Below are 12,389 nucleotides of genomic sequence, written 5' to 3'. Positions count from 1 at the left end.
ATGTACTAATTTTTAAAATAATTAAACTTTTAAAAAATAATAAAGGTAATAAAGAAATTGTTTAATAACAAATAAGTAAGAAAATAAAACTGACAATCCCTGGAGAGGGCAACACTACCCAAGGTTGCTACAATACATTATCTAAAATGTCCAGTTTCCAACAAAAAATTACGATACACGCAAAGAAATAAGAAAGCATGATCCATACACTGAAAAAATCAGACAACAGAAACTGCTTGTGACAGCAATCAATGTTGAATTTAACAGAAAAATACATCAAAGTAGTTATCATAAACATTTTCACAGAAATAAAGAGAACATGATGAAAGACGTAAAGGAAGGCATAATGACAATGTCACATCAAATAATGACTATCAATAAAAAGGTAGAAATTTTTTAAAAAAACAGAATTGCGGAGTTGAAAATATAATAAATGAAATTTTAAAATTCACTAGAGGAGCCCAGCAGGAAATTTGAACTGGAAGAAGAAAGAATAAGTGAACTTGAAGACAGATTGATAAAGCTTATGAAGGCCAAAGTATAGAGAGGGAAAAAAGAATAATAAAAAATGAAAAGAGCCTCAAAGAAATGTAGGACATAATTAAGTACACTAATACATACACAGTGAAAATACCAGAAGGAGAAGACAAAGGAGCAGAAAAAATATTCAAATGTATAATGGATGAAAACTCACTGAATTTATTATCTATATATTTAATATTCAAATGTATAATGGATGAAAACTCCCTGAATTTATCAATTATCTATACATCCAGGTAACTCAATGAACACTAAGTAGGATACATGCAAATAGTTCTATAGATATATCATAGTAAAAATGCTGAAAATTAAAGACAAGGAGAAAATCTTGAAAGCAGTGAGAGAAAAACGACTCATTACTTACAAGAGAACAGTATGATTAACAGCTGACTTCTTAGCCGAAATAATAGAGGCCAGGAGAAATAACATATTCAAAGTGGTCAAAGATAAAAAAAAAAAAAAAAAGAAAAAAAAACCATCAACCAAAAAATCTTATATCCAGCAAACCTATCTCTCAAAAGCGAAGGTGAAATAAACACTTTCCCAGATAAAAACTGGGAGTATTTGCTGATAGCAAACCTGCTTGATAAGAAATACTAAAGAAAACTCTTCAAGCTGACAGCAAGTAACTCCAGATGGCAATTCATATCCACACAAAAAAAGGAGTACCAGAAAATGTAAGTATGTAATTATAAGACAGTATAAATTCACATTTTTTCTCCTTTCTTCTCTTAACTGACTTAAAAAGCAATTGTATAAAATAATACATATACATTGTATGGTTGGGCCTGTAACATAAAGAAATGTAATATATGTGTAACATACTTGCCAATACAGCATGAAGGAGTTTTGTGGGAACAAAGCTGTACTGGGATAAGGAAATGACTATAAATAGTAAAATAATAACTTTAACAATGTACTGTTGGGTTTGTAACATTAAAAGCGAAAGGGCCTGTAATCCTAGCACTTTGGGAGGCCAAGACGGGCGGATCATGAGGTCAGGAGATCGAGACCATCCTGGCTAACGCGGTGAAACCCCGTCTCTACTAAAAAAAATACAAAAAAGTAGCCGGGCGCGGTGGAGGGCGCCTGTAGTCCCAGCTACTCGGGAGGCTAAAGCAGGAGAATGGCATAAACCCGGGAGGCAGAGCTTGCAGTGAGCTGGGATCCCGCCACTGCACCCCAGCCTGGGCGACAGAGCGAGACTCTGTTTCCAAAAAAAAAAGCGATAGGGAACAGTAATAGGTCAAAACTGGGGAAAAATGGAATAGAGTTATGGAGGAGTAACTTTTCTATATGTCACTAGAATAAAACTAGTATAAATCTGAAACTCATTCTGTTAAGTTAAGGTTTACAGTATATGGTAAAATCTAGGGTATCTATTAAAAATATAGTGAAAGGAGTGGGCATGGTGGCTCATGCCTGTAATCCCAGCATGTTAGAAGGCCAAAGTGGGAGGGTTGCTGAAAGTTGGGAGTTCATGACCAGCATAGGAAATAAAGTGAGAACCCATCTCTATAGAAAAATTTAAAAATAAAATAAAAATATAGTGAGAGAATTACTAAAAAAGTTAAAATGCTGCATTAGAAAATATTCAATGCAAAACGAAGCAGGAAGACAGAAAAGAGGAACAAAAAAGGCATGGGACATACAGGAAATAATTACAACTATACCAATAAAGCACTAAATGTGAATCAATGTGAATGTGAATTAAGCAGTCCAATCAAAAGTCAGAGATTGTCATAATGTATAAAAATACATAGTCAAACTATGTGCTGTCTACAGAAACCACAAATATAAGTAAAAAGATGGAAAAATACATTATCTTGCAAACAGGAACCATAATAAAATGGAATGGCTATACTGATAGGAGACAAAATAGACTTAAAAAAAAACTTACAAGAGATAAAGAGAGACATTTTATAATGAAAAAATAATAAAAGGATAAGCTCATCAGGAAGACATAACACTTACACATATATTTGCACCTAATAGCAGAGGCACTAAAACACATGAAGCAAAAACTGACAGCAATAAAGGGAGAAACTGACAATTCCACAATAATGATTGAAGATGTCAATACCCCACTTCCAATAATGGATGTAACAATTAAAGAAGATCAATAAGAAAAAAAGGAAGACTTGAAAAACACTATAAACCAAATAGACCTAACAGATATCTATAGAACACGCCACCCAGTAACAACAGAATATACATCCTTCTCAAGTTCAAATGTAACATTCTCCAGGACAGACCACATGCTAGGCTATAAAACAAACTTCAATAAACTTAGAAGGATAGACACGATACAAAGTATGTTCTCTGACCACAATGGAATGAAGTTAGAAATCAATACTAGGAAAAAATTTGAGATAATCACAGATTTGTGGAAATTAAACAACACACTCCTAAATAATCATGTGTCAAAGAAAAAATCAAAAGGGAAACCAGAAAGTACTTCGAGATTAACGAATATGAAGATACAATATACAAAAACATATGGGATGCAGCTAAAGCAGTGCTTACAGAGAACTTTATAGTTGTAAATGCCTATATAAAGAGAAAAGAAAGAGTTCAAATAATAACCTAATTTTCCACCTAAGGCACAGCGGGTGGGAAAAACAAATGAAATCTAAGGTAAGCAGAAGAAAGGACATAATAGAGACTAGAGGAGAAATTAATGAAATCGAGAATAGAAAAACAACATAGAAAATTATAGTCCAATATCCCTAATAGATGCAAAAATCCTTAACAAAAATTTGGTACATCAAATCCAACAATGTCTAACAATACAGTCATGTGTTGCTTACCAATGGGGATGTGTTCTGAAATATGCATTATTAGACAATTTCCTCATTGTACAAATATCACGGAGTGTACTTACACAAACCTAGACAGTATGGCCGACTACACACCTAGCCTATTGCTCCTAGGCTACAAACCTGGACAGTGTGTTACTGTACAGAATTCTGTAGGTAACTGTAGCAGAATGGTAGGTATTTGTGTATCTAAACATGTCTAAATATAGAAAAGGTACAGTAAAAATACAGTATTATAATATTTTGGGACCACCATCATATATGCAGTCCATTGTCAACCAAAACGTCATTATGCAGTGAATGACTATATATGAAAACAATATTAACAACAACAATAATAATAATAAATCATGAGCAAATAGAATTTATCACAAGAATGCAAGGTAGGTTTAATATTCAAAAATCAGGTAATTCATAACATTCACAGAATAAAAAATAAAATCATATAGCTATCTCAACAGATGCAGTAAAGCATTTGACAATATCCGATACCCGTCCATGAAAAAAAAACCTCTCAGCAAACAAGCAATAAAAGAAAACTGTCTCAATCTAGTAAGAGGCACCTACAAATAAAGCACAGCTAAGATATCTTGCCTAATAATAAAACAGTAAACCCTTTCTGTCAAAAAATGGACTAAACGAGAGAGCAGAGAGAGAGAGACCATGTTCTTGGACTGGAAGACTCAATATTGTAAATCTGTCAGTTTTCCACAAATTGATCTACAGTTTTAATGTAACCCTAATCAAAATCCTATCAAGCTTTATTTTTCAGTAGAAGTTGGCAATGTGATATTAAAATGCATATAAGAATATAAAGTACCTACAGTAGCCAAAGCAGTCTTGAAAAATAAGTAGTACAAAATTGGAGAACTTACCCAACAGACTTTAAAATTTATTACAAAGCTACAGTAATTAAGATAGTGTGGTATTAGTGTAAGGGTAGAAAAATACATGAATGGAACAGAATAGAGAAGAATGGAGAGTCTGGAAATAGATCCAATATGTATATAGTGGACTTTTTACTAAGTTGCTAATGCAATTCAATGTGGAAAGATAAGTCTCTGCAATAAATGATGATGGATCAATTAGACATCTGTATGGAAAAAATAATAACTCATATACAATAATTAATTCAAGGTAAACAACAGATTTAAATGTAAATCCTAAAATTACACATCTCCTAGAAGAAAATATAGGAGAATATCTTTGTAATCTCATGCAAAATTCTTTAAACAGAATACAGCAAGCACTAAATATAGAAGAAAAAATGATAAACTGGTCCTCTTCAAAGTTAAAGCTACTGCTCATCAATTTTGTGTTAAGAACACAAAAGGCAAGTCACCAACTAGAAAAAACAGATGCAATACATATACTGCACAAATGACTTATAAAGAACACAAACAAAACAATATTTAAAAAAAATAATCCAACAAAAATGGGCAAAAGATAGACATTTCATAAAGAGAATACATGAAAGCCTAGTAATAAAACTAAAAGTTGCTCAATATCATTGGCCTAGGGACATAGATTTTAAAACCACAAAGAGATTCCACTACAAACCAACAAGAATGGCTAAATTTATAAAGACTAATGATGCTGGGCAACCACATTGCTTATATATCACTAGCCAGAATCTAAAACAGTATAGTTACTAGACACCTACCTCTTGATCCAACAATCTCACTCCTTGCTATTTAACTGAAAGAAATGAAAGATATGTCTATAAAAAGATAAGAAATATATACCAGCAAGAGAACAGATGGTACATCCTCACAGTGGAATACTACTCACCAATAAAAAGAAATGAACTACTGATACATGCAAGAATGTGGATGAATCTAAGTAACATTCCTCTTTGGCATGAGTCATATGAAAGGTCAGTTTTTTCCTTGGGTTGAAGAGAATATAATTACAGAGTTTTAGAAAAGGTAGAGATGTCTTAAAGTGGCTGTAATTCATCTGCTTTTACTCACTGGAGAGAGAAAGTAGAGGAACTCTTAGGGCAGAGGGAATCTTAGGAATTGTAAGCTAATTTCTGGCAAGGACTCTTAGAGCAGAAGGGTCATTAAATACGGTAACTTAATGTTCACCCTGGGCTTAACTGTAAGTGGATACTAGCAGAAGAGCAAGGACAAGGGATATAAGCCAGACCTTGGAAGAGCCTTTACTCTAAGTTAAAATAAATGAGTTGTCACACAAGAATGGTGGAAGAGATATCTGTACATTATAGAAGGGATGAAATATACCAATAATTAGGCTTTAGCAAAATATATCTCACAGTTTAGTATTCTTATATATGTTACCTATAAAAACTCTTTACTTCATTGTTTATTGCTATTTTAAATAAGGTTTTCAATTTTCAGTATATCTCAAAGAGAACCAGTGGAAAATGCATTATGCTGATCCAAATCTCAGATTAAGGCGAGTTTCAAGTTTCAACCACTGACCACATCATCAGAGCACCACCACTTAACAGGTGGCCACATAATTAAATTACAAAGTAACTGAATTGACAGTTGTTTCCAAAATTTTGCTATTAGAAAAAATGTTAAATGCATAGTCTTGAGCATCCGTCCTATTTCACTGTGCTTCTGTAGGAAAGAAAATGAGAAGTGAAATCACTGCAATTTTAAATTTCAAAAGGTACAACAAATTGCCCTGGAAATTTACACCTTTACTCACAACATATGAGAACATTCACCTCTCCACACCACCATTTGATACCATCATTTTTTTTTTTTTTTGTCAACTTGATGGGTAAAATATACTAGCTCTTTGTTATTTTATTTTATACCTCTTGAGATTGAGCATGTTTTCATGTTTATTAGCCATATGTACTACATCTTCCATAAATTGTCTATTTCTATTTTTTGGCTATTTTTTTTTTCTACTTGCTTGTATCTCCCTTTCTTTTCGATCTGAAGGAGATGTGTGCGTGTGTGTGTGTGTGTGTGTGTGTGTGTGTGTGTGTGTGTGTTTGCCAAATATAACTTCTTTGTTATTTAAGTTGCTAATAGTTTATCCAAGCCTGCCACTTGTCTTCCAATTTGTTTGTGTAGATTTTTTTAATCATTGAGAAGTTTTAAATTTTGATGTCGTCAAATGTCTGATCTTTTTGCCTCATTAAAGATCTCCCCCTACTCTGACAGTATCAATATATTATCCTACAATTTCTTCAATACTTCTTTGTTTTTACGCCTAAGATGTTAATTCATCTAGAACTTATTTTTATAAATGGTGTCTGCCAAGGAAGTAGTTTAATTTTTTTTCAAATGGTAAGTCTCCATTTTAATTCACTGAATTGTTCTTCCTTTCCTCTAATGAATCAGAAATGCACCTTTATCCTATACTAACTTGCTATACATATAGGAGACCATTTCTAGACTATATTATGTTCTACTGTTATACTTATCTATATTAATTATATATTGTTTTAATCTCATATTTTTAAAACGTGTTTTGATGTCAGGTACGATGGCTTGTTAATTCATTGTGTGGTAAAAGCTTTTTATTCCTGGAAACTTGCTTTCTTTTGCTTAGAACTCCACTGCTACAATTCTCCATCCAGAATAGATGCAATACCTTTTGTCTGCTACTTCCCAGTCTAGCCATTTTTTATAATATCCAACATCCATTCCTGGAAAACAAATCAATAAAAACAAACCAACTAAACAACAACTTATGTGGAATGTTAATAATAACATTATTCATAAAAGCCAAAAACTAGGAAGAATTCAAATGTCCATCAACTAGTGAATGGATAAACAAAATGTGGTAGTCCTGTACAATGGACTACCACATATACATTCATAAAAAGAAATGAATTACTGACACATAAAACAACATAGATGAAATTCAAAAAATTGAATTTCCTACTAGGATATGAACACACAACAACCAAACACACTCACAAAATATAAAAAGATAAAATCTGCCACCCCAACACCCAACTTTCTACACCTGGCAGTTCAAAAAACAAAACAATTTGGGAGTTGAAATGAAAATGCTAAGGGAAAGAAGCCAGACACAAAAAATTGCCTATTATAGGATTCCATTTCTATACAATTTCTAAAAAAAGGCAAAATTATAGAGACAAAAAGCAGATCAGTGGTTCCCCAGGATTTGGGGTTGAATGGGAATTAACAGCAAATGGGCAAAAGGAAATGTTTTGGATTGATGAAAGTATTCTAAAACTAGATTGTGGTGATGACTGCACAACTATATAAGTTTACTAAAATCCATTGAACTGTATACTTAAAATGGATGACATTTAAGGTATGTAAAATTCTACCTAAAGATGTTTAAAAAAAAACAAAATCCTGATCTATGAACAAAGCCACAAAAGAAATGTCAACTAACTCTACAATGAGATATCAGACAAGTGACAGTCACTATTCATCATGCAATCAATCAATCGATCAATAAACTATAGCCAAAAACTTGGAACAACCCAAAAATTTGTCTGCAGTAGAATGAATAAATTATCACATTATCATACAATGTAATACTGTACACAATGAATATAAAACACAGTTACATGCAACTTCATGCAAAAATCTCACAACAATAATTTTGGGCAAAAGAAGTAAGATAGATACTAAAGAATAAATTCAGCTGTATTCACATGAAGTTCAAAACCAGCCAAACTAAACTAGCAATGCATATACAAATTTTAAAACATTAAGAAATGTGGATAATTATCATAAAAATAAATTCATAGTAACCTTTGAAGGAAGGAAAATATGAGATATAATACAGAAGATCATGTGAGTTTTGTGGGGTATTGGATACTATTTGAATTGTTTTATTACTTACATCCACACACACAAACACAATCACATGAACCACAACCCTCATTCCCATTGGGCGTACTAGGAGGTGAACACACCACAACCACACACACTCACAAAAGACAAAAATAATTAATAGCTAGATGAAATCCGTCTGCCCAACACCCAAATTTATACATCTGGAAGTTTAAAAAACAAAATGCTTTAAATAATTTGGGAGTTGAAATGAGAACCAAAATGAATATAAGGAAATAAAGCATTGATAAAACTAAAAGCAGAAAATAATAAATTAGAAAATAAAAGCTATTCAGTAAAACTAAGTGAAAAAGATAAAACTTTGGCAAATATGATTTAAAATAAGGACAAAATTAATATAAATAATAAAATGAAATAGATGACTAAACTGAGATTTTTTTTATTATAAAGAGATATGCACAGAAAAGATCCAAAAATATAAAAACCCACACAAAATAAGCAATTTTCTAGGAAAATATAATTATCCAAATGGGCCAAAAGACAAGTAGAAACTCAACAAAGATTAATCAATAATCATAAAAAGACTTAATAAGAGTAAAAAAATTATATTCCACAAAGGCTAGAGGTTAAAAGAATTCCATGGCAGAACTCTATCAAACCATCATGGAACAGATAATTTACATCTCAAACGCAATGATATAGAAAACACAAACAAATGGGAAGCTACTCAGTTTATTTTACAAGACTAATACGATCCTAATATCAAAACGAGAAAATGATAGCACAAGAAAACTTTGACCTCATCATATATGAACTCAGATGTAAAAATTCCAATAAAAAATTAGAAAACTGAAAGCAGCAGGGAATTAAACAATATTATATCAATAGCCTTTATTTCATGAATTCTAGGGTGGTAAGGTGAGAAAAAGATACCATATAATTTGCTCCATGGATAGTTTAGGGGAGAAAAACAGTAATCTCAACAAATATTAAAAAATTGGTAAAATCCAATCTATTATTTGTAGACGTAATTCACATATCACAAAATTCACAATTTAAAGTGTATAATTCAGTGGTTTCTATTAGATTCACAAAGTTATGCAACCATCACCATTAATTCCAGAATGTTTTCATCACCCCAAAAAGAAACTCCATGTCCATTTTCAGTCACTCCCCAACGCCTCTTCTCTCCACATCCTCTGGCAATCACTAATCCATTTTCTTTCTCTATGGATTTGCCTATTCTGGGCATTTTAGATCTACACAGTCATCAAATATGGGCCCTTTGTGTCAGGCTTCTTTCACTTAGCATAATATTTTTGAGGTTCACCCATAGGGTAGCATCTAACTTCATTCCTTCTTATGGCTGAATAATTTTTCATTGTATTAATAAATTCCATTGTAGGACAAACAGGATTTCCTTATCTACCTGTTGCCTGATGGACATCTGATTGTTCTCACTTTTTGGCTAGTATAGATAATGTTGCTATGAACTTTACGTACAAGTTCTTATATAAACATGTTTTCAATTCTCTCGGGCATATACCTAGAAATAGAATTATTTAACTCATTTTTATGATCAAAATGATTAGCAAACTAGATACAAAGTATACAGTAAATATGGTTGGTGAAACATCAGATGCAATCCAATAAAAGTCAAGAACAAGATAAGGATGCCCTTATCTTGCACAGGATGTGTACACAAGTATCTCAGTAGTAATACTATATTAATACTATTCAACACTGTCCTAAATGTCATAGACAATGCAATAAGAGAAGGGAAAAAGGCCGGGCGCAGTGGTTCACACCTGTAATCCCAGCATTTTGGGAGGCCGAGGCAATCATGAGGTCAGGAGATGGAGACCATCCTGGCTAACATAGTGAAACCCCGTTTCTACTAAACATACAAAAAATTAGGCGTGGTGGCGGGCACCTGTAGTCCCAGCTACTCGGGAGGTTGAGGCAGGAGAATGGCGTGAACCTGGGAGGCGGAGCTTGCAGTAAGCCAAGATCGCAGCACTGCACTCCAGCCTGGGTGACAGAGCGAGGCTCCATCTCAAAAAAAAAAAAAAAAAAAAAAACAGATTGAGAGACAGAGAAGGGAAACAAAATAACATATAAGTGACAAGAGAAAGAAGACGGCAAAACTGTGATTATTTGCTTATGACACATTGAAAATCCAAGAGCATCAAATAAATTATTAGAAGTGATAAGAGAGTTCAGCAAGAGAGCCAGATAACAGTTAACACAGAAAAGTCAGTAACTTTCTGAAACACCATGTATCTGTTAGGGAATGTGTTCGTATATAACAAAAAAACCCAAGGCAACAATGCCTCAAAAAATTAGTGCTTTACTTTTTTCTTCACACAATGAAATTTAGCTCACAGGTGTCAAGGCTAAGGTCTCCAAAAATCTCTTGATCTTTCTTTTAAGGCTATATAGTTCTAACCATTACATCTGTGTTCTACGTAGGGGAAAGATAAAGAAAAAGGTAGTATGAGCAAAGTCTACCCTCTTTTAGAAAAGAGCTTTTCTGGGAGCTCCACCCAGCAGCTTCTGCTTGCATTTCATTAACCAAAACACTGTCATATGGTTACTCTATGCTGAGAGTCTGAATAATATATAGTTTGGCATACTACTGCCACAAACAAAAGTGCAGGTCTGATTATGCAAACTTGTCTGCCACATGCCAGTAGTAACCAAGTAGAAAGTGTAATAGAAAAAATAATCCCACTCAACATATCAACAAAAAACTATAAAATTTGTAGGAATAAACCTAACAAGGAATATAAGATCTTTATGGAAAAAACTTTTAAAAATGACTAAAAAAATTTTTTAAAAGGACTTGGAAAAAACAGGAAAATATATCATAAATTGAAAGACTCACTTTCGTAAAGGTATCAATTCTTATCAAATTAATCTATTATATCAATTTAATCGAAATCAAAATCCCAATAGAATTCTCCACATAACCTGGAGAACATGATTCTAAAACTCATATAATAGAAGGTAAAAATTAACAGGACAACTTTGAATAATTAGGGAAAATTGGCCCTACTGATCATCCAAACCTATGCTATTGGCACAGAAATACGGTACAAAATATGGAATCCAGAAACAGATTACATACACACAAACACATACAGCTGGATTACAAATCTCACAATTTTTTTAAGCAATAGATTGAAAATACAGGATTACAACTATCACTATTTTTTAAGCATTAGATTGAAAATACAGAGGAATACATGTATGACTCTGAGTTCTTGTGTTAGACAAAGTTTTTCTTATACAATACACACAAAAAAACCAAAAATATAAAAGAAAATTTTTTATTACTTTGACTACCTAAAGATGTAAAACCTCTAGAAGACTGAGATCCCACAGTAAAGATTATTATTAAATCAGGAGAAACTTTTTACAACTTGTATAAAAAAAAGAAATTATTGCAATCTTCAACCTATGGAATTTTACACAGAAATTTAAAAATGAGTAATATCAAAATAATCCAGCAATAGAGGGAATGGTGAGAATATATATGAAACAAGATTGACCATGAACTGATAATTATCAGTGCTGGATGATAAGTATACTAGGTTTATTATGCTACCCTTTCTATTTTTGTATATATTTGCAATTTTTTCATATTATTATTTATGTACTAACATGGCAAATGATCCAAGAGTGTAGAATGAAAAAAGCAAGTTTGTAAATAAACAAACTATAATACCATCTATATTTTAAACATCGATATTATGTATTATAAATTTTCTATGGGCCAATTTCCTTAGACCAGTTTTACTAATTTATATTTTCCCAGAAAATACATATGTAAATGTCCAGAAAAGGTCTACAATATTACAAACCAAACGAGTATCCATAGTTACCTTGGGAGAAAAGGGAGGTACCAGCATTGTGAATGTTCATCAAAGGGAAAATTTAGCCTAATCTCTAAGGCTTTAATTTTTATGTAATCACAGTGTAAGAGTTCATGCAACTGCATATATTTATCAAACTCATAGGCCTGGAATTGTTCTGCATCCTATCTGTGGTGGTGGCTACATGGATCAATACACATATAAAAACTCATAGAATCATACAACAAAAGAAGTAAATTTTGTTATAAAGTTAAAAAATTTTTAAAAATACAAGCAAAAAACCTCATAAAACTGTCACTTTAAAAGGGTGAATCTGACTCTATGTAAATTATACCTCAATATATCTGACCTTAAAAAATAGGAAAGAATTTAATTTTTTAAAAATC

This window comes from Piliocolobus tephrosceles, chromosome 16, assembly GCF_002776525.5.
Source record: "Piliocolobus tephrosceles isolate RC106 chromosome 16, ASM277652v3, whole genome shotgun sequence".
Lineage (NCBI taxonomy): Eukaryota > Metazoa > Chordata > Mammalia > Primates > Cercopithecidae > Piliocolobus > Piliocolobus tephrosceles.
This window is presented reverse-complemented; position numbering follows the sequence as displayed.